Below are 23,895 nucleotides of genomic sequence, written 5' to 3'. Positions count from 1 at the left end.
GTCTTGACTGAATTGCAGGGGCCAATTTTCTCCTTGCTGCTCCTGATCTTCCTTTGCAGACAACATTACCTCGTTGTCTTCCTGCATCTTATTTTTGACTTCTGCCTTGTTCCATACCTCCTGATTTTTTTTTTCTCCAAGTAATTGCTTTATTGCATTATAAGATGCAAGTAAGGCATAATAGAATACAAATATTAGCTGAGTACAGTGGTATTTATGAAATGTAAAGTAAAAGTCGGGAACACTGTGGTGATTTAGTTCAGTTAAGCCTTTAAAGATAAGGAGAACGTTACATGTAATTTCTGAACCTTCCTCCTGATTCTAACCTCCCAAGTCTCTGGTTTGGCAGAAAGATGGAGGGCCAAGGTGTCTCGGATTCCCCCAAGTTGGCCTGCAGCCCTTTTGAAATGCAGACATAATTTCCCAGGAATTTCCTCACAGGACCTCACTAAGAAACTCCTTGGATGAGATTGTTTTTGGCTTGCCTGGCTCTCAACACCCCCTTCCCTCAAGTCTGCATTATAAAAGTTAAGGTTGCCAAGGGAGAGAAATCACACACACACACACACACACACACACACACACACACACGGGCTTGGAGGGGGCCTGCTTGCTTCAAATCTCCTCCCCCCTATGGTTAGCGGTGGGTCGATAATGGTTATAACCTAATAATTATTTTCCTCCCATCTCTCTCTCTTTTATTTTTAATTAGATATTGATAACGGATACAGGTGGGAGAACATCTTGAGTGGGCAGGTATTGCAGATCGGCAGGGAACGGAGGAAAGGAGACGATGCCAGGGTAAGATCCATAAAAAAAAAGGTCCCTACAGAACAAGCGGAGGGGCGGGCAGCCTAGGGAAGGATTAGCGATGGAAAACACCCACCCAGTCTGGCCTCTGCTCAGTCTTTCATAAACAGGAGAAATTGGTTTCCAGCCCTTCAGGTTTCCGGTCCAGCTGCAAGCAGAATGGGGAACGCTGGTTTTCTTGGATTAAAATTCCTGTTGGTGGGTGCTTGGGTGTCAGGGCCAGCCTCACTCCGCAATAAGACACAGACTCACTTAATGGGTATTAAGGGTTTCTGGTTTATTGGAACGATAGCTGACAGAACGAAAAACGGGAACGGGGTAGGTGGTGTGGGGGTGCCCCTTTTATACCCCGCTGTATTGCCCCGGGCTTCCCCACCCTGCTTTGACCCGATCCCTCTTGATGGGACCCTTGATGACTGCCTGGGCGTTTTCCCGGTGTCGTCTTTTGTCTCCCAGCGACGGTTGTGTCCTCCGGGGCACCAGGTGCGTCTTATCTTCGTTCCTCTGACGTCTCTCTTTTCAGTTGCTTATGGGTCCATGGGTGTGGGTGCCTTTGGGTGCTTGTGTTAATCCCTGGTTTGATTATCTCCTTCCCCTTTTCCTTAATGACCATGATCCACGTTGTGAGGCTCTTTGTGCCTTGCAACGAGGTCATGACATTGGGGAGCTGGACTTTTCTGCCCCGTCGTAGATCTCAGGAGATGTTTTTGTCCGCTCTGGAGCTGTCCAGGCTTGAAGGTCTCCTGAAGAAAACCTGGGACCGGCTTAGCTTGTATAGGGTGGTGGTCTGCAAAAACAAAGCCGAAACTGTCCTCCTGTATGGGGCGCAGGAGAGGGTTCCAGCTGGGGAGTTGGTGAAGTGCCTGGGATCATGGTGCCAATTTGTGACCAATTTTCCATGCCAGAGTGAATAAGCGTCCTCTCCTGTAGCGCATAGGGGAGTGGTTTTTCAAGAAGACCCATGGCTGTCCATCTCCCAGCAATGATGTCTGTGATGGATGGTTGAAAAGGTCCTGGAAAGAGCACTGGCCCAGAATATACCTCTTTATCTCTCTCTGTCTAAAGCCTTGGAATATTTTGGCCTCCAGGTACCGGTGCTTAGAAGAACATCCTTTCCTTTACCTGACATGGAGCTTTTCTTAAATCTATCCATCATTGTTATGTCTCTGGGTAGGGAGACAACTGGAAAGAAGAAACTGGCCAATTAAAAAAGTTTATTTTAGCCCTTTATCTTCCCTTGGGTGAAGTTAACAAGGGAGGAAGTCAGGGATCTGGAAAGAGGATTCCACTAAAAAGCCAGACCTTTTAGTCCCTGCTACTGGGGGGGCTTTTGAATAGGAAAAGAATGTATCTATACAAAATACATCTCATGCCCAGGAAGCTGGTTCTTTTGAAAACTGTACGGAGGGTTCTCCTCTGGGAGTGCTTTTTTAGAAGAGAGAAGGTATGGATTTTCTCTGGAGTAGGGTCAGCATCCAACAAAGATACAAGGTGGTGTTTGAACAGGAAGCAAAATGGTAGTTCATAAGGGGCAACGTTTGCAGGAGGCGAGGACCACAGGGCTGAAAAAGAGCTTTTGTTAGCTTGACCCAATGTCTGGACTCTAATTGGAGCCAAGAACGGTTTTCTCTCTTGGAATGTGGGAGAGTCTCTGTTGCAAGCAGCCCCCCCGCCCAGAAATGGATGAGCTGTACAGCTGATGGTTGAGATCTCATCTGGAGCCAATAGTATCTCAAGCAAGGCAAACTTTAGCCTCTATGTGGCATCTTGGAGGATGCTTCCCTTGGGTGTGAGTGGGAGCACTTGCAAGTAGAAAATTAGCACCACAAAGAACAAGCAGGACTAGAGTCCTCGACTTATGACCACAATTGGGACTGGAGCTTTGGTCGCCAAGTGATGTGGTCTTTAAGTGACCATACCTGATTCTGTGACCTTTTTGCCATGGTTATTAAGCAAATCACCATGGTCGTGAAGCAAATCCAGCTTCCCCCATTGATTTTGCTTATTGGAAGCCAGCTGGGAAGGTCACAAATGGCTGTTAAATGAATGGTTGTAAGTCGAGGACTACCTGTATTCTCTTGTGGTGTTGGGTTCAGTTAAATGTCCATGGTGGTGCATAGTCCTCCCCATTTGCCCCACCACTGTGAGGTCGCCCCAGAATAACTTACAAGATCTTTAATCATACTAATGGTTGGCCTTCTTCTCTTGGTCCCCCTGTCTTTTTCCAACATTAACAGTTTTGACACAGGAAGCATGCTTTCATCCTGGAGAAATCCCTTCCATGATCGCCCCTTTTCCCTTTTACAGGTCTGCTCCTGGGGTAATCAGCCTAAACATTTGTTTCTGCTCCGACATGAGTTCTGTTGGGCTTTGTTTTATTTTCGCCTTGAAAGGAATGGATCTAGGTGACAGCCGAAAGGGAATCCATAAATCTCATTTGAGAATCAGGGAAGGGGAAAATAAAAAGCATGAAAAGTCTTTTTATGTAGTCCCCCCCCCACACCTTTACTTTTCTGCGTGAGGTTTGTTCCCCCTTCCCCTAAGCAAATTTCCCAAAACAAATTTAAAAGAAAAGTCCCAGAGAGAGCTGAGCAAAATGCAGTTCGGCGGTTCTAAACGAAGGCAGAGGTGCCGAGGCAATATTAAATTCATTCCCAGCAGAATTGGTTTCATTTCAGCTCTGAATTGGCACAAAATCAGGTTTTGAAGTGTAACCGGTTGCTCCCCGTGTCCTCCTCGAGCCTCTCCCCGTCTCGCTCACGTCTCCATTCAGCCGCCCAGCGTGAAAGTTTAATTCTCTCTGGTTGTACCGACAGAGAAATCTTTATTTTCAAAGGAAGGAGCTGGGAGCCATGTGCATTGAATCTCTTCTTGCCAGCTTTGTTGTGACGCTGCCCTCGTGCCAAATCCATGCCCACGTTAGTCCGTGTTGTTGGGGAAGAACCAAATGTTGTCTGTTCCTGCTCTTTTCCGACAGAAAACACATTCAGGGTTAGAAGTGCATTCCTTCCACAGCCAAGCAGGTTTGCATCCGAGAAAGAGGCATACAGGTAGTCCTTGCTTAACGACCATTCATTTAGTGATGGTTCGGAAGTACAATGGCACTGGATAAAACGACTTACGACCAGTCCTTGCACTTACGGCTGTCGCGGCATCCCATGCTCATGTGATCGCCATTTTTGACCTTCCCAGCTGGCTTCCGGCAAGAAAAAAATCCACGGGGAACTGCATGATTTGCTTAACTACCATGTGATTTGCTTAATGGCCATGTGATTTGCTTAACAACCGTGAGATTTGCTTAATGACTGCCGCAAAAATGGTCATAAAATTGGGTTGGATTTGCTTAACAACTTCATCTCTGCGACCGAGATTCCGCTCCCAATTGGAAGGGAGGTCCAGGAGGGATTTGAACGGGGGTCTCTCTTCTTCTCAATTAGCACATTTGCTGCCACAGTTCCCCCATCTCTACAATAACGGGGTCCTTGTGATGGTGACGGTGGGAGGCCGTGGAAGGAAGGCCGGAGATTTAGAATAACTTCCCAGAAACTTCATCAGCAAACTGTGCGGTCTGGGGTGTTAGTTACGGAGATGAAAGATGCATGGGCTTGGATGCTAAGTGGTGCTTTAATGCATTAGCAGCAGCCACTCTGCAGAAAGCCAGCACCGAATGTAATCTCGTGATGTGGTGGCACCGTGCCAGGGGCTTTAAAATCATTGGCTGTCATTTTGGGGGTGACCTCCTCCTCTTAGCTCCTCTGGGCTCCTCAGCTTGATTTTTAAAAAGCCTTCTGCCCTTAAAAGGGATCATCTCACACCTAGTTCAGCATTTGCACAACCAGCAGTGTTGCATACGTCTATACCCCTATCTCTGTATCTCTATATATCTGTGTGTGTGTGTTTTAAAAGCAGTAATAAGAACAAATACAAACTAAATTAGAGAAAATGAAAAAAGAAAGAGAAATAACGGAAAAAGCTAAAAGGGCAATAAGAAAAGAAAAGAGAAAAAAAGATACAAAGAAAAATATAAAGATATAAAAGATAAAAATATAAAAATACCTTTTTAGATATTTAGATAAGCCTAATATTAACAGTATAAAACATATTTTTATATAAAGATAAAAATACAAAAACATACAGATGTAAAGATGTAAAGAGGTAGCTTCTGATGTTCTTCACAGCAATTATAAGTACAATTAAGTTACGAGTGACTCTCTTCTTTCTAGAATCTAGCCTGTCTAATCATCGAAACCATAAATCCCAAGTCTGCTTATTTCATTTTTACACAAAAAGTCCCTAAGGGGTTTCCAATCACCCAATAAATATTGTCCTTTCTCTAATCAAAGAAGTTAGTTTGTTCACCAGCGGTGTTTCTCTTATGCGACAGTCTCGGTTTGGGTTCCCTTGGCACAAACCCCAAGGTTTTAGTCCTCAGTGTTTAATGACTTGCCTATCTCCATCCTTGCATTTCTCTCACTGAATAATGATGATGATAATAATAATAATAATAATAATAATAATGTATTAAATTTACATGCCGCCCAACTCCCAATGACTCTGGGTGTAAAGATGTTGGTCCTAAGCAGAATTATAAACAATGGGCATTTTCATTTCTATACTTTCTCTCCCAGCTCTAGGAGACCTGAAAATGGGAAACTTTCACCTTTCTCTCCTCCTCCTTTTTCTTGGACTCTGGAGAGAGAGAGAGACAGATCATCTGAGCTTGCATAATTTAATGGCTACGAGTATTTAAAAGCACAAAAAGTACAAATGCTTTCCAAGAACTCTGGGTCAAAATATTGATATATGCATGTGTGTTGTGTGTGTGTGTGTGTGTGTATGTGTAAAACCGTGGAATTCAAAGTTAGGGTTTAATTTCTCGTTTCTTAAAAGCAAGATACGGATGTATGATTGATTGGATGTTTAGTTTTAAGGCACATTTATATGAGCAATCTGCACGTTGTCTACGATAAGACTATCCTTTTGTTCAATTTTTTGCTTGTTTATTATAAAAACTACATTTTGGAATCCTCGTTTTCAGGAGAAAAGAGCTTAGGGAAGATGATGAATGAACAGAAGTCCATGCTGCAGGTGACCAGCGAAAATATACCACGTGTGAAGACAATGAGGTGAGGACAAAGGAAACACACAATTTCAGCCACTGTGTTTTTAACGGTGGAATACTGTAGGTCTTGTGATGCCCAACTTGGAAGGGATGCCATTCAGAGCATCAACCTCCTTTCGGGAAAATGCGTCTTTAGGATCCATCCGGCATCACCAGTTGGACCATTCAGATAGTGAACCAGGTTTTTCTATGACAATATTAACACATGCTTGCTTGCTGCTAAAAAAATAGCATGCCCCTTCCAAGGGAAATAGGATGCTTTCTAGATTGGCAACCAGTATCCCTGCACTACAGATTTTAGGCAGTGCTTAACGGTGGAAGAAGATGGGATGAACTTACATTACCCCCTGGGACCTTCTCTTCTCACACAGATTAAGGCGGGGGAGGTAGAGATTAGTTAGAATTCAGGCAAGGCGAAACTTAAGGATTTTAATGCCCACCCATCTTAAATGCCGTGAACCAGCTCTACTGATCCTGCTTCTTTCCTACTTCAGAAGGAAAATGGGGTGGGCTAAACTTGAGTTAATTCAGATGAACGTTGCTGCAGTACTCTTACATGGGGTAGATGTGTTGTGTGCCACTCACAACAGGATGGGAAGTATTGCAGATAGCTTGCGTTTTGATTTGGGAGAAAAAAACCCACTGGGAAGTTAGGCTCCCAAGCCGATGTCGGTTGATGGATGGGAGGGATGTCTTGGCCTTAAAAAGCAGCCGCCTTCGTTGGAGCGTCAAGGATGGTGAGGTCCTTCAAAAGGTAATTCAAGATACCTGTGGAAGGTTCATTGAACCAAATGGGCCTGGTGAAGCCAACCCCACCCCCTGAAAGTGTAGTGGGCAGTAAATGGAAATAATCTCGTGTTTTACAGGAACTCCCTCGCAGGAGATAATGTAGAGCTGTCATGGTTGAAAACCACTGTTGGCTTTCTCCTGCGAGGATTTCTTTCATCTTCATTTAAGGAGGAGTTAAGAGTGTCACATTTTTTGTTCCAACACTGTTCACCTTCACTGAAGGCGTATGGTATCCTTCGCTCCCTACTGTGCTCCATCTTGTTGAAGGAGTTTTTTTTAATGGCTTATGGACCAACTTCCTTGCCCCAGCTAAGGATATTCATTATTCCAAAGCAATTGAGTTAATTTCAGAAGAAGAAATAATAATTTGCAGATACAGCTAATGCGGTGCGTGTCCCACAATTAATGCATTGATGTATGGCATCCTTTACAAGATGCCCACATTGCGTGGTATCAGAAAGGTTATCTTGTAAGAGAATTAATTTGTTGGAAGGCGTCATTTGGGCACTGTATTTCTCCTGGCACACGCAGGCACATCAAAAGGTGAGGAGAAGGGCTTCAAGTAATTTTGCATTAATCAATCTCTTTCTTAATGAACACGAGCCGGAAGGACATGCCAAGGCCACTGATGGAAAAAAGGAAATCTGCCGTCTTCGTTCTTCTTCCGCCGACAGCATTTTTACAAAGAGAGGTGCATTCCAAAGTTCAGTATGAAACACTGTAAGATGTATAGTTATTATGATTATTTAGAAATAAGTCCCATTACATACAGTGGGGCTTACTGGCAGGTAAGCAAGTACAGTTAAAGGCAGGATAAAAAATAAAATAAAAACAAAACAGGTCTATAACCCCAGAGAGCTTCATCATCACAAATTAAGACTGTATGGCTGTCTCAGTTGAACTGAACCCCCAGGGTGACATAGTACAGCTTTTGGTCTCCTTTGGGAAGCCCCCCAGGAGATCCTAAAGAAAGCAGACTTCCATAAAAAACATCTATTCCATGGGAGATATGCTGGGTCTTTACAGGGAAGAGAGAATCCTAACAATTCCCTTTTAGTTCGCACCATCTGGTGTAGCGGTCCTGTTTCCAACCACAGTCAAGAGGTGCTCACAGTCTTCCATCCAGGGAGTATGTGAGGATCATGGTAATATTTGGTAGAATCAAGTTGGGGCAAGCGGAGTTGGCCAAGATAAGGAAGCTAACCCAAGTCAAGATTTGGAATCATTGGTGAGGGGAAGTCAGCGCAGAAGGTTACTTTTGCAGAAGTCTGATAAAACCAAGACTGACCCAAATAGGAGGATGTTCCTTCAGGAGGGAGCAAAAGACAACTGAGTGTTACATAAATTAACAAGTCTTGTAGGGCGATTGTAGAAGGAGTGAAGTAGGAGGGTGTTGGAGATTAACTCTTGAGTCCAAGGATGGTGAACAAAATTGGTCCCCTAGTTGGGAGGGTCCCAAGCAAGGAGTCAGCAGGTTCTTCACTTGAGGACACAGGCTGAACTTCCTTCTCTTTAGGGTCTGGTAGAAAGCACAGGGTAGAAAGACTGGAGGTCTTCCAAGCCATAGACCAGGGCTGGAAATCTTCCCTTCCTCAATCATTCGTTCTGAGAATCCGTACTTGGAAGATAGATCGGCCCTGACGGTGGAGATTTACAGAAGGGAGGGACCAGGATGCATTGAGTAGATGGGTTTAGGCATTGGCTTGAAATGGGATTTACACTGGAAAAAAAAAGTTTATTCATGCATTGCTTGTATGGAAGAGGTGTGTGTGTTTGAAAGAACAGAGATCAGAAACATGATGACTCTTCCACTTGTCACCAGCTGCCAGCTTCATATCTTGGCAAAGCTGCTCTCCACACCTTAGGTAGTACGTGGCTTGACTTGGTAGAAGAGTCTCAGATGCAACTTGGCCAGGTTACAGCCTTTACTGCAGGCGGGGATGAAGCCGCATTCGCATTCCCTGCATTGCAAAGCAGAGCCTTTATAGATGTTGGTGCTCAACGTTCAAATTTTCTGCCTTTTTTTCCCTCTTGACCAGTTCTCTTGGGAGGCAGCTGAGATATCATTTCCATTAGCCTGGTTGCCTTCTTACCAGTCTCACCCTTAAACCCGCCGTCCTGTCTCCTTTCACTCATCTGGGATTTTCCTAACCTGTTTGTAGAAGAGCTAATTGCAAACTTACTGTGTGACTATAGCCAGTTTCAGAAGTTGATGGTTTTGTTTTGCTTTTTTTAAAAGAAGAAGCAGAGGGAAACCAAGTTTTGTGTTGAATATCTCTCTGGAGTATATAGAGCAAGGCTCTTGGATAGGTGTGTACATTTAGAGGACCAGCTTCTCTTTCTATCCTTACTAGCAATGTGTTTGCCCTGCATCCAACTTACAGCCACTCCAGTTGTGTTTCAGTCGGGAAATTTGGGATATGGCTTTGCATCGGGCCAAAATATTATAGGAGAGCAATCGTGTTAACAGCGTGAGTCAGCAATGTACTCTGGTTTTTTTCCCATGGCATCATTAATTAGGAGCACTGAGCTGAATGTTGTCCTTGGAGAGCCTTGGTCTTAAACTCTGGGAAGCTAAGTGGGACAGAAGACATAAAGCCAGTGGTCTCTTCACCCTCTGTCCTCCCCACTGGTGGTCTTTGATGAGCTCCCCATCGTTCCACATTTCCAGGTGGATTTTGGGTGAGGAGAGACCACCTGGTACGCAGAAGGGCTAAACCACATTTCTGACTCAGTGAAAAGATGACGTTTTGTCAATTGTTTAAGAAGTTTCATAAGCTCAAGGGTCCATGAGGTGGCCTTGAAATGTCTTCTGCACGTTCAGGTGGACCACATAGTTCATGGTGGAAGATGCAGAAAATCCTACCCATTTGCCCTTCTCTGTCTGCCTGTGAAGGCAGCTGAGAAGGTGATCAATCCTATTTCCCAAACTCTTCCCCTTGGCACAGCGAAGACACGTGGCAAGCAAAGAGTTGGCCAGCAGAGTCCTCCTTTTATTGTGTTCCTAAATATTTTTTTCCCTCTAGGCTGCCAACAGATTTGCCAATTAAATAGCTGTTTAGAAATCTTCAGAGCCACTAATCAAATCTGCCAAAAGCCTTAATGAAGGCCTTTTATTTCCCCTTTCCATTTTTTAAAATGCTTAAAGGTTCATTAAAGATCCACAAAGGGACACAGAAAAAGTGTTGCAAGGCCACGTGTCCTTCCTCTTCTGAATCAAGGAAAGGTTGCTGGCTTGCCTGTGCCTTCCTTGTCGATAAATGTCCAGTTTCCGTTCTTGCCCTGCGGAGGCCAGGACAGTGGGCCTTAAAGTTAGAAGCACGCCCACCCTGGCCATCTTCCCTTGACCAGCTGCGGATGCTGTCTTTTCCCCTCAATTATTCTAGTTCTGGATGAATCGCCTTACATACCTGAGCTCCGAAGGGACAGATGAGATGAGCTGAAGTTTGGGATTATTGTCAGGGGTCAACTGGCGCAGGATTCTGGGAAGCTGCAGTGAATATCACCTTTTGATTAAAAAAAAAAGGAAAACACTACAAGAATGGGGGAAGACTGGAACCCCCAGCCAGCACGGGAACAATCCTACGGCACAAAGAGGTGGTGACGAGGAAGGGAGGACCATCTAAGAACAGCTGCTAGGCAGCTGATCCTCCTAGGAAGGAGAAAGTGGTGGAGCAAATATGGATGCCCAGCCTTGGGTTTCAATCTGTCACGGTCCCAACGTTGCTTCTTTCGGCCAGTCTGTTGTTGGGGAGCACTGCGGAGATCAGAGTGAACCAGCCTAAACGAGCCTAGACAAATCAGGATTTTTGAGTCATTTCAGGGTCTTCAGTGGAGTATTATGGTCTGTGGGACTGTCATTTTCCCGTAAGAAAAGAGTAACCAAGGAAGGAAATTGAACTGCATCCACTTAGCCTACGGTTGATATTACAGCTCCGTGCATTTCTTAGTTGGGTGGAAGCTGTTTGCTGATTCAAACCATGGGAATAAAGCATGCCCTGCATAACTACAAAACCCACGAGGGTGTGGGCGTGGAGGAGGCATATAGGTCTAATGGCCCCAAGATGCCAAGAGAGACAGCAAGCGTGTTCAGAAGTACCAATCCATCATGCAGTGGGATGTAAAATCGGCACAGCAGGATCGTTACGATGCTCTGCAAGCACGCAAAATATGAAACTAAGACTGTGGATGTACTGGCACAGAGAAGGACGCCCGTCCTCAAGGTTTGAGCTAAGTGGATCGACTGGTTGTGTTCAAGAACTGGCAGCCACACATGAGCAAAATTAGAATAGCCAGGCAGGTTGCAAATTGCTGCCCAGGGATGAAAGATGGTGGCCAGCAAATGGGATTTCTCCTCCTCGTCTGCGTGTGCCTGCGGCAAGCGGCCCTCCGTTCTAACTCAGGAGCCTGGTCTGCAAGTATCTGCATGCAGCTTTTCCGTCAGCAAACCTCGCGCTGAAATAAAGTCTGCGGCTCAGCCAACAGTGATGGCTCCCAAACATTTCGTGGGAATTGCTCCTGGAGAAGCGGAGCATATTGGTCGCAAAATCTGTTTCCGCCTGTATTTTTATCCAGAGCTGCTCCTCGGGGGTTGAGCTTTTGCCCACTGTTTACACTCGCTGGAAGCAAATAAACTTTGCTCGCTGCAAAACACTCCAACTTGTAAATTTTACGAAATGATAAATTCACAGTAGAGATCAAAGGCTGCGTGGGCTGCAGCAAGCTTCTGTGGTTCTTTTTATCACTCCAATTGATGGATTTGCAGATATAATCTCCCTTTCCTTCCTTTTTTTTTTTTTTTTAAACCAATGCTTTAAACTGATTTTCCCTGACTTCCTCACATGGTCTTACTATGTAAATATTTCACATCCTTAAATAAATGCAGCCGTTCCAACCTCTTTCCTGGTTGCTAAAGGTTACTGCTCTATTAAGATGGGATGGATAAGAGCCATCTAGCCAGTAGAGAAGATACAAAATGCCTGTATAAAATTAATCAGTTCCCCAAATATTTTGTCCCTGTGCTCGTCAGTCAGTGACAGATTGCATCTCTTGAATTTCAGTCTTGATTCTTGGGGGACTGTTTGTGAATGAAGAGCCGGAAGTCTCCCAAGTTCACAGACTTCTATTGTCAGGTGCAATGTCCAAATTGGAAGATGGCAGTGAGTGTTCTGGGCACCAGAATGTCTTTAGATTCCTCCCTTGGCACCTTCCATGCTCTCTGCCCTACCTCTCCTTTTAAAGAGCCTTTCAATTTAGAAGAACAACAGTCTCTGCCATTACCTTATTTCTAAACATCTCTAGCCCTGCACGGGCAACCTTGGAGAATAGAAATGTTGGGTATTTGCACCCGCCTGTCCGAAAGAGAAGAGAATGTGGACAAAGAGGCTGAAGATGGGGCTGGAGAGCAGCATTACAACGTTGTGATGATGGCAGATCTTCTGAAGGTGTGATGGTGTGTGAGAAAGACCTTGAAAGACGGGGCGAAGAGATGCCTAGGGAATGGTCAGATAAGAGGTGGCATAGCCCGCAGCTGCATAATGGGAGGAGAAAGAGGCTCAAAAGGGACCTCCTTAAGTTATTGGGCTGTAAAGGAGACAGCAGGAGAATTACACTTTCAGTCTTGCAAGATCCTGTTAACATAGCCTTACCATAAAGTAGAATTAGTTCACCTGGTTGTGTTTCCTGTCTGGTCTACCCGGGAAGGCTGACAGTAGCTCTGTGTAAGCCCTGAGATTTGCAGCCATTTTTTAAAGGCCCCTTCCATGGCATCCCCTTGCAAGCTTCAGATGTGGAAGTTGGCCTGCCATCAATTACAAACCTTTAATTACAGGCTGGACAACAAAACTGTCCCATTTCCTGCATTGGGCAAACCGGCTTCTGTGTTCTCACTTGGGTGCTGTCCTGTTTATTTGGGAAGGCACCCAACAGAGACTGTCTCATTTTGCGGGCACCCTTCTTGCACCCTTGAGATGGGAATGCAGCACCCCTGAACCAGTTGCAGATGTCTTCCTTCCTTCCTCTTCTTCCCAATCCATCGACATTGCTCCTCCATCACTCTTTCCTTGAAGCTCCAAGCTGCTTCATCTTTCCATCAGGGCACCACCCTGCTTTTCTTCAAACTCTGCTCCAAAGTTCCTCTTCTGTCTGTCACCCCATTACCCTCTACATGCTGGCTGCCATCTGGGTATCTTTATTTAATGCGTCTTTGCAATGAGGAGCGCCAAACCACAGTCCTGTTCTTTGCCCAAGGCTGATGTCATTCTCGGGGCTCTGGATGCGTGTTTTCATGAGAGAGGGAGCTAGTTGGCAGCTGGGGCTTGCCCCACGGGTTACGTCTCTGTGTAAACAGCGTCCTTGTGCAGGGCATTCGGGCACAGCAGCGTGCCAAGAATTACCCTCAGTGCAACGCAGCAGAACCTGAGGATGTGCTGCTGTGGCATCTTGCTGCCAAGTCCCTGGAAAGAGTCTTTCTGGAAGATGCGTGGTTTCTAAGGTGCTGAGATCGTCTGGAAACATGCCACCCACCCACCTGTGAGCCTGGTACCAATTAAAAAGGAACGACCGTTTCTGCCACCCCACCTTGCTCTAATGGTGTGGAGTCCAGCCCTGGGATTCTTGCCTTTATGCTGACTATATTGCAGCTCGTCTGTTAAATACGCTTGGAGTGGATTTCACACTGCTGAGGACCCCACGGGCTTGTTCGTGCCCAGAAGCCGAACCAGGAGACCCATTTTCCTGCTGTCTACCCCCATGGCCAAGAGGAGGCTGCTGGAAGCCCTGAATTGCACAGTGCCACCTCTGCCATCCGTCTCAGCCGCCCCACCCGACGTTCATCGGGGCGCCTCGCCTTTCGTTTGAGGATCCACGTAATTAGACATTCCCCCCCCCTTTGCTGGGAGAGAAAGAAGAAATAAAGGAAAGGGAGAGGGGGGGGGAGCAGGAATTTTCCACAAAGCGCTGAGAAACAATTAGCAGCACATTGTGTCATTAAACACTAGACTTTAATTAAATTGCATAGAGATAACTACCTTTAACAACTAGAAGTCTGGAAGGCGATGGAAGGCAAAGTACTCAGCATAATGGAGTAATAGGCCCCATAAATAGAGACACATCAATGTCCCCTGGCTTGATTAAGCACCTGAATGCCATTGTGTAGCCTCATCTCCTCTTCCTGGTCCCAAAACTTTGCCATTATCTTGATCTCCGTTTGATCTTCCTGAAAAGTGAGGCTTTTGGGGACCAACTTAAGGGATCACAACTGTCCATTTCTACCTTTCTTTGAATGCACTCCCCTCCTCCTCCCTCATTTTTCCCCCCTTCCTTAATTTTGCCCCATTGTTAGAAACTTGGGCCTTTTTGCATTCCAAGCTACTGAGCTGTGGCTTCTCTGTGGATCTTTCCTAAGGAAACTCTTCAATCCTTCCCTTTGAGAGGCAGCTTTCCAGAGGGGCTTGACTACAATTCCCAACAGCCCCTTGGCCAGGGGTGAGGGATGCTGGGAATTGTAGTTCAGCAACATCGGGAGGGCTTGGTTGTGGTTAACTATAGGGCTAGTCATGCACTTTGGAAACTCCGGAATGCACGACGAATTACTTCTGCGCCATAAACGCGTGCAGATATTCCAGCGATAACTGAGTTTTTGTGATTTTCTCCCTTGAGACTGTGCTACCCCAGTTGTCGGTCATGGAAAATGAAAGACCGTGTGCCTGCTTGTCTGCCTGCACAGACTGGTTCACCCTGGCCAAAGGGGTCACGATGCGCCAGCCAGCTCCGTGCGCAAATACAAAATGATTATGGCGTTTTTGTAGTTGAACGTTTAACCTTCCCAGACGAAACAAATTATTCTGGAAGATCCTTTCAAATGAGTTAGATTATCCTTTCCTTCTCTTTTTATTTTGGATTAATTCCATTTATTCCCACCCTCCCTTGCTTGAGTACAGGAGAGCTGACGTTCACAGATGCCTAATGATACAGAAAGATGCTTCCCCCCACCTTTTTTCCCAATACATGGCTGTATTTCCAAGGTGTTTTCCACTGAGATCATAGCCGTAGCTAAGACCATGTTTGGGGGCCTCCCCTACCCCACTCTTATGCAAACCATAAGTGCTGTGTTACTGGGAAACCTGCTAATTCTTTCTCTCCAAAAGAGAGAGCTGCATGCAGTGTTTTTATAGCCCATTTCTTTCCCAAAGCAGAATAGAAATGACCAGAGTAAAACGCCCTATTAAAATCAACTAAAATGCCCTATTAAAATGTGTGTTTTCGAGCTTGTTTTTTGCAATCAAGACACTGCAGTATGGAGACCTCCTGTCTAACTTCATCACTCGCTGCCTCCCTGTTCTAACATTTGCCTCCTCCAGGAGAGGAAACACCATCCCTTGGAGATGGAGAACAGTCTTGACGTGCATAAAGTACCTGGGTTGATGCCCAGATAGGGTGTGACAAAAATGCCAGCCACAAAACTCCAGAACTTTGTAGTTAGTGCAAGCAAGATAAGGCAACCCGGTTTTTTGCAGATAGTATAGAAGGGGTACTGTGCTCGTTTACGATAGCCCCAAATCTTGCTGAGTAGCGCATTTTCAGACTACAGGTGGTCCTCGCTTAACAACCATTCGTTTAGTGATGGTTTGGACTTAGGACGGTGCGGGGAAAAACAACTTACCACCAGTCCTCACATTTACGACTGTCACAGCATCCCGCAGTCGCATGACTGCCATATTCAACCTTCCCAGCCAGCTTCCAGCAAGCAAAATCAATGGGGAATGGTGTGATTTGCTTAACGACCATGGTAATTTGCTTAATGACCACCACAAGAAAGATCATAAAACCGGGTCAGATTTGCTTAACGACAGCTTCGAAATTCTGGTCCCAGTTGTGGTAGTTGAGCAAGGACTACCTGTAACAAATTTTATTAAATGGCATGAGCGTTCAATGTTTCATCCCTGAATTGCTCCTTCCCTGTTGGCAAGAACATTTTTCCTGCTTTGATCTTTCTGTCTTTGTGACATGCCTGTGGGCCTCTCCATCACTAATCCATTCCCTTTCGTCGCTGCGGTTTCATTATACCTGGGTGGACATGTTTGCCTGCCTGGTAGAAGGGCTGCCATAGCTGTATGGTGCCAGGGAGGGAGCTGGCATGGAATGGCAAGCGGGTCTTAACAGTGGGTCGGCCAAGCCCACTTTGGTCCTCCCTCGCTGAAGGAGCAAAGTCGCTAAATGGATTAGCTTGATCTTGTTATAGCTGGGCAGAGTTTTAAAGAGGGTGGGGGGACAACATCTCTCTTCTTAAAAAGGCTGAGAATACAAGGCTGATGCCTGCTGAAAAAATAAATGGTGCCTTAGATGGAAATGTGGATTTCTGCCCTCTAGTGCTATTTTGGGAACATCAAGGTTGGAAAGGCAGAGATGGAAGAAAATTCCAGAGGTGGACTTGACATTTTCTTTGTGGCCTCTCCAGACAGCTGGGGGTGAAATTTGCAGGGGAAGGGAACAAATTTTGGCTGACTTCCTGGAGTTTAGAGCTCTTGAAAAGTGGATCAGCCTTCCCGGAGTTGCATAAACAGAATTTGGAAGGGCCTACGGTGATATTTGAGCCAAATTTGGAAGACAACAGCTGAATTTTACATCGAGCTGGGGACAGACTGGTTGGCTTCGTAAATAATTTTTGACTGTTCTTGGGCTGTGTCTTCTGCGATACGGGCCGATAAAGCCCCTCTCCTGGCATTGGGTATCTCCACAGAGTGACCCCCTTTGCATCGGCCCTTTGCCACGAGCCCAGCAATGGGAGATTTCGCTGCTGCATTTCTCACTGCTTCCCTTCAGCCAGTGCAGAAATTCATCTCCCTCTTTTAAAGCAAGCCGTGCCTATTCTTCATTCTGCTCTCTTTGCCAACAAATAGATTTAATACTTAACCACAGCCCTTCCTGGTGCGTACACGGTCTCCTTACCTGCCTGAGGAGATGCGGCGAGTGATTTGCATATTTATTAAATATCTTTTAGTAGGGTACACAAAGCGCATTGCTACATCCTGCTCACTCTATGCCGTTGTGGCGGCGCGAGGGAAGAGAAGGAGACGAGGAAGGGAGTAGCGAAGGGGAGATGCTGAAAGGAGCTTGGATGTATCAGCAGCCCGGTGGTGGGGTGCGCAGGGGAGGGTGAGCAGGGACAAGCAAAGATCTGGGGACCAAGGCTTTGTCCTTAATTTGAAAGTGGGTCAAGCCACCTAAGATTATGGATTGAAGTTAAGAGGATAGAACATTATCTTGGGTGTGGAGGAATATGTTCCACAGGTAGTCTTTGCTCAACGACCACAATTGAGACCGGAATTTCGGTTGCTAAGCAGAGCGGTCACATTAAGTGAATCCAACTTGATTTTATGATCTTTGTTTGCAGTGGTCATTAAGTGAATCACCTTGGTCGTTAAGCAAAGCATGCGATTGATAAGTGAATCGTGTAGTTCCCCATTGATTTTACGTACGCTGGCTGGGAAGGTTGAAAATGGCGATCCCATGACCACGGGATGCTGCAACAGTCATAAATACGAACCGGTTGCCCAGTGCCCAAGTCGTGATCATGTGACCGTGGGGATGCCTGGACAATTGTGTGAGCACTGGTTGTAAGTTGGTTTTTTCAGCACCGTCATAAGTCTGAACCATCACTGAACGAATGGTCATTAAGTGAGGACTGCCTGTGTTTGGTTTATGGGAAAGTCTCCCCTGATAGGGCTGCTCTGTAACTGGGGTTACTGGGATTGTAACCCAGGGTGTCTGGAAGGCCACTGGATTTTGGAAGGTGGACCAGTTGACCATCACCAGTCCTCCTCTATCCTCACGAGACAGCCTGCTCCGGTGTCTGGGTTTGCAGCAGAGTGAGCACCAAGGAACCCAAACCAGGCTTAGCAGGTTGTGTGCACACGCCGCTGAGAAGTGTGCAGCTGATCCCCTGAGGTGCTTTTTGTGCACGGACCCGGCCTCGGGCTGATGTTCGCGGCTGCCTTGCAAATTGCCAGCGTCGAGAGCTTCCCGGAAGAGGCTGTTTGTCCCTGCTTCAAAAACCTCTCTTTCTCCTAACGGTGCTTGTGCTGATGAGCCCGACAATTGTTTTCAGGATGGAAGTGAGGGTCCTTCCGAGATGCCCTGCGAATGTAGCTGAGCTTCTGAAGACATCCTCTGAGGTCTGTAGGCTTTTACAGCACCCTCTCCCTGGTTCTCTCTTCGGGGCCATCTTTCATGCGGAGGCCAAGAAAGGTCTCTGCCTGGAATACCAGCTTCAGACAGCTGTGGCACATTGCTGTACACCATCCTGGGCAAGATGGAGTCACAGTCTGCTCCACGCTTTCTGAGAACCAGGACAATTAAAATCTTGGTGGTGGTGGTGGTTGGAAGTCAGTGGCGTGGAAGGGAAAAGTTTTGGTTTATTGCAGAGGTGGTAGAGGGAGGTCTCGAAGAAGAAACCCCTGCAAAGCTTCCAGCAGATCAACTCCAGCGTCTGCGGGCTTCACGAGTGGCGTGTGCCTTCAAAATTTTGCTGTCCTTTCATGTTGCCAGATATCCAGGGGCCCACAGCTGTCACATTTGGAGGGCTGTAGATAAAACCGGTCCTTTCTTTGAAATCCTGATGGAGGACTTAAGAGATTTGGGGGCTTTTTTCCCCCTCATAAGCCTCCCCCCTCGCGTGTTCCTTCTTAGCAAATTCTTGGATGCATTTCCTCCTTGACCTTGAACATTGCTAAGAAAATCCACTCGATTTAAATGCAAACTGACAGGTATCAAGTTATCCCATTGATTTTTCTACTTTTTCAACTACTTGTTGAGTTCTCTGCTGCGGCCTACGTGGAGATGTTCAGAGCCAAGATTTCCATGTCGGTGTCCTTCCCTACATGCGCATCACGATTGCTTTTCTTCGTCCATCTTTCTCACCCTCCCTAAATATTTTCCTTTCTTTTTACTACAGATGGAACATCATCTCTCCACCCCTCGTAAGGGAGACATCAAGCCCGGGCTATCAGATAGGGGCAGTTAAAACTCAGATTACTACTAGATGGCAGCAATCAGGCATTTCTGTCTCTTTTTGCTGCTCCCTGCTGGTTGCCCGCAGCTTTGCAGCCCAGACCTGGTAGCCTGGTTTGGAAATGATAATGTGGAAATGATAATGTGCCATACTGTAGTCCCTTGTGCAGAATCTCAGTTTCATACCAATATTCCTTCCAAAGCAGGCAGGAACCTCCATTAAAAAAAAATAATAACAACCAGGAGGACGGGCTGGGCTAGAAGTTTCCATCTCTTGCCATTTGTCATGATCTTTCCAGAGTGGTAAGTTTACCCAGGTGGCAACCCTGGGATTATTTTTCTTCCTTGCTCTGTAGACCACAGGCTCGTGTGTCATTCTCTTGCAGGAGTCTGCCTCACACATGGCGACTGATGCAATGATGTAGGAGACAAATTGCTTTGCAGCGGAAATATTGCTGGATTTATCCAGATGTGACTCAGCAGGTATTAGCGGGAGCTGGCAACAGAGTGGTATAGGAGGAACACACGCACACACACACACACACACACACGCACGCAGAGCTCAGTAGGAGCTTTTCTTCCACTCTTCACTGTGCTACAGAGGAGGGATTAGCAGAGAACAATCTGCCCTTGTTTTCATGCCAGGCTAGGCAGGGAAGGGACGAGAAAGTGAAGTTGGCCCGCTGCCTGCCCTTTGCTCTTGATGTGGCCATTCCTTTGGTTGTGAATTGTGCACAGGGGGGAGGAGAGACTTGGGAAATGGAAAATATAAAATAAAATGAAATAACGCATGACAGATCAGAGCTCCACCAGCCAACGACATCAGGGTTAAGTGGCGACTTTAGGGTTGTTTATTCAAAGGATATTCTGTTGTCATTGACTTTTGTTAATGCCTGTGCCAGGCTGTAATTCCTAGCCTGAAAAGAATAAATAGTTAATAGCCTTGGGGTGGGGAGGGAACCCTCCCCAGCTACGGTTTTTATCCTGAACCGAGCGCACTAGGAGGAGAATATTCTAATGCGCTTGCGAACACGGCCTCGCCTTCTTTCCAGAGAAAGATGCCAATTCCCCATGTGGCCGAAGGAACTGGAGCCAGTGCGTGTGCCACGCTGGACAGAAGGGTTGATGTCTTCTGTTCTGCAGTCACGAGAAGAACAGCCGTCTGCTGGCCCGGAGGAGAATCTTGGTTTTTTTCCAGATCTTCGTGGAGTCTTGAGCGAGCCTTCATCGTTCCTGTTCAGATGACACATGTAAGGCCGAATGAGCGCATTGGGTTCATAGGTGTGCTGTCGTCTGAAGGCTGGACTTTCAGCGTCCACTGGACCTGCGCTGAGGGGTGGTGTTAATCAACAAGTAGAGTTTCACTGAGTAGGTTCTGAGTTCAGTTCCCCGGGGAGGATCAGCAGCAACCACCCGAATCAACAGAATGCAGGCATGACTTAATTCCATCTAAGTCCGTGTTGCATACGTGGGGAAGACTGCCCCTCTGTAAACTTGGAAGACAATGGTGGTTCAGAAGTCCGTGCATCCCCTACTGTCCCTTGTGATCACTCAAGAAGTCACAGTTTTCTTCCAAAGCTGCAGACCCCTCTTCTCACGTGCAAACGTGCCAGCTCACCATCGAATCCGCTTTTCGAAACCTCGCCTGCGGGAGCATGATTGAACTGCCTCTCCACTCCAGTGACGGAACTGCACAGAGGTCAAGTATGCAGGTGGCGTTTTGCATTTGTGCAAGTTTTGTGGTGTGCATGCGCATGGGATTTCCATGCCATGTGTTGGACGTGCGGGCAGTGCTCTTGACTTGATGAAGAAAGGACCTGACAAGCCTTTTTACTTCGTGCGAGGCAGGCGAGCTGTAACAGTAGTAGTAATAATAATAATAATAATAACACTCCGGTAAATAAAATTCAGCAGTCGCAGTGCTGTTGCAGAGAGTGGGGACTGGATTCTGCTGAGCCTAGCAATATTGCTACCTGAAGGGAAACAGCCCCTATAAAATATTGAAGGGAAACTAATAGAAAGCGAGACAGCATGAGTAACGGAGGGAAGTGAGGGGACGGCGCTGCGCTGGGTGACTTTGGCGAATGCAGCTTGCTCCCCCCTTGTACGCATGAGAAGGAATCCCACAATGCACTGCGGAGAACCATGGATGGTACCAAGGGGATGGTGGGAAAGGAATCAGGGCCCTCTGCAGGGCCAGCATGGTTTCTAACACCCGTCGCCTTCTACTCGCCCTTTTTGCTGAAAATTATGTATGCGGTACATAATGGGAGGGATGTGGAGCACTGGAGTGCCCAGAGAAAGGATGAATGGATTTGAACCCCAATCAAGGGGGAAGAGGAGGTACCCCTGCTTGGTCTGGTAATGGTATGTGGGAATGACCCTGGGAGACAGGAGGAAGCAAGTCATCCTGACTCTTCTTGCCTTACCTCAAAGGGGTAACAGGCATGAACGCGCAGGTTGTTGTGGAATGTCATCCCAGTGCCATCTCTTGCCAACTTCACATGTGGTGGGAATCCAGCTAGAGAAGAAGATCTCAGAACTTTGTAACCTGTTCCTGGCCCTCGGCTCAGCATACCGATCTATCAACGAGGAATGAATGCTCCTCCAGCATTTCTTCAGAGATAGCAGCCCTCCGAGTTTGTTGACCCACTCTTACTGATTTCTTCCGGATGTTTAGCAAAAAGACACGGTCTTGCGGATTTCAACTCTTTGTGGTATTCCTGCTCTGATGGTTGCTCTGTCTCTCCTGTGGCTTCCCTGGAGATCTTTGGAAGCGGCTAATCAGGACAGGCCTTTGACTGATGTTCCAGAAATTGATCCTCACTCTTTCGGGGTGGGAGTGGCAGATGAAGACAAGCCAGCCAAATATTTCTCTGAGCATGTACGGCGTTCCTTTTTTAGAGAGAGCTTCCAATCCAAGGTGAGAGGTCCAGGCCCGTCAAACCCACCACCATCTTTTTCTCTGTTTCGCTCTGTTTTCCACGCCGTTCTTCGTCTGTGTTCATTGTAAAGAAGGCTTTCTCAGAACCGCTGAATTCCTTCCGTTTTCCTCGTGTGGAGAGTTGTTTATTTGCAGAGCCATCCAGCCCAGGTCAGTTGCCCCGTCGTTCTCAGACCTCTCTTCAGATCAGCTCTAACAGACCAGAAAGTTCATACCTGAAGGAGTTTCTAATCAGCCCTGATTGCTCCAGGGAAGCCACACTGAAACTCCGAGAGACTTCGTTACGCATGGCGTGGGTGGGTCGCTTCTTACCTTCTCATTTTTCCCGGTCACACCTGACACCACTTTTGAAATGTTTGAAGCCGTCTATTGCAAGTGCTTCTGAGGGTTTGACGCCACTCAGTCGCGTTGCCCTTTATGGTTCCTCTCATCCAAGCACCCCTTTGTTGCAAGGACCGAGAACGGCTGGCGCGTGATCTCGGAAACCGCGTATTTTCTCTCCCCCCATCAACCTGCAGGGTTTCTCACCCTGGATTTCTGCCAGGATTGGACCCCCTGTTGCTCCAGAAAGATCCCATTCATGAGTATTTTCTTAGAAACTGCACTTCTGAGTTATTTTTTTGGGTAATTGTACTGGCTCTGTTTTTTGATGGCTAGACTTCATTGCTGTTAGCCTTTGGATGCTAGGTATCAGCTCTTCGCTTGAGAGGTTTGTGCGGTGTAACTTTGGACCTGTGTGGAGACTTTGCCCCCCAAACTATGGAAAAGTGTTGTTTCCACAAGAAGGCCCAGGGTTGAGCACCAAATCTATGGGTGAGGGAACTGGAGTAAGGAACGAGAAGTTCTAGGTTAATTGTGAAATCTTCCTTTGGGTGGAAGCTAAAAATGTAACCTTTGTGGGGGTTTTCATTATTACGTTTTGCGTGGCACTTTGGAGGAACTGGGTCGTCCAAAGAAAGAGGAGCTTTTGCCACCTTCAAGGGCTTTAAGTTCTCAATTAAGGGCTGACCTCTTCCCACTCAATCTTTGGGGTCAAGAGATAATGGTTTAAAACGTTGCAGCCCAAAGAAGAAGTTGAGGAGCACTGAGGACCTCTTAGCTGCGCCTTGAAATCTCTGTTCTTGGCTTCCTGTTTTTCCTAAAGAGCTGTGAGTCGTACGTAGGTGCAGATGGCAGGTGGCTGCTAGAAATGATTGGCAGGCCAAAGCAGAGGGTGGTGGTCTTTCTGCCTACTGTTCAGCTGGTGATGGTCCTCATGGACCACAAGGTGGTTGGGAAAGAGCTCCAGCAGGTTAAAAAAAGGACCATGGATGCTCAGGATGAAATTTAAGTTAGCCCCTCAGCCATTTCAAGTTCTCCCTGCTTCTTGGCCAGGAAATTTTGAGGACCACCGCAATGTGGAATGGTTGCCATCAAGAGGATGCTGTTTGTCTGGACAGAATAAGTTAAAAAAAAAAACAGTTTGCATGGGGAGGGGGGAGCCAGCACTGTCAAGGAAGGGCTCCCCTTTGGACTGGTTGGGTGAGCTTAAAAACTGGTAAAATGTGCAGAGGACTTTTGTTTTTGCTTATGCAGAACCTTCAGCAGAAGTTTCTTTGTCTTGGCTCACCATGTACCAAATGACGGTCGTGAAGCAAAACATCATGTGACCGTGCCAGACTTAGGATGTCAGTTCCTCCGCGGTGGTTAAGCGAATCACCTGCAGGTGCTAAGTGAGACATCACTTGGCTGTGACTTGAGATGTCACTGCTGGCTTCTCCATTAATTTTGCTTGTTGGAAGCTGGCTGTGGAGCTCACAAATGGTGATCACGTGACTGCGGGATGCTGCGGCGGTTGTAAATTCGAGGAACGGTTGTAAAGTTACTTTTCCAGCACCGTTCTAACTTTGAATGGTCACTAAACAGGGCAGCTGTTAACCGAGGACTATCTGTACTCTGATGTGGCAAAACTTACCTTGTGTCTCTTCTTCTGGTGGTTGTGAGGTCCACAGGAACACTGCAGCTGTGTGTGCCCAGCACACGCGACTTGGTTATTGAACTAAGCCGTTTCCTGGGTTTGCAGAATACCTTAAGTCACAAAAAGCAGCTTCCTGCAGTGAAAACTAACCCAGCATGTTGCGTTGTGAGAATGCAGCCAGGAGGTCTTTCAGCCAGTCTGTTGTGTCTAAATCCGGCCAGTCCACTGTTCCCTCTTGATTCTGAGCCTGGCTAGGCTTCAGCT

The 23,895-nt window shown here is 46.7% G+C and overlaps 1 protein-coding gene across 3 annotated transcripts in view; it reads left to right on the top strand.

Moving 5' to 3' along the window:
• The first annotated feature begins 717 nt into the window (after positions 1–717).
• Positions 718–23,895, top strand: part of IGSF21 (immunoglobin superfamily member 21) — a 138,282-nt gene continuing 115,104 nt past the window's right edge. For all 3 annotated transcript variants that reach the window (XM_063317517.1, XM_063317516.1, XM_063317515.1), the window contains exons 1-2: positions 718–801; positions 5,849–5,936. The gene's annotated coding sequence lies outside the window, so the exon portion shown is untranslated. The remainder of the gene's footprint in view (positions 802–5,848; positions 5,937–23,895) is intronic.

This window comes from Candoia aspera, chromosome 18 (genome assembly GCF_035149785.1).
Source record: "Candoia aspera isolate rCanAsp1 chromosome 18, rCanAsp1.hap2, whole genome shotgun sequence".
NCBI classification, from domain to species: Eukaryota; Metazoa; Chordata; class Lepidosauria; order Squamata; family Boidae; genus Candoia; species Candoia aspera.
Note: the sequence above shows the minus strand (reverse complement) of the source record. Positions and strands in the feature narration are given on the sequence as shown.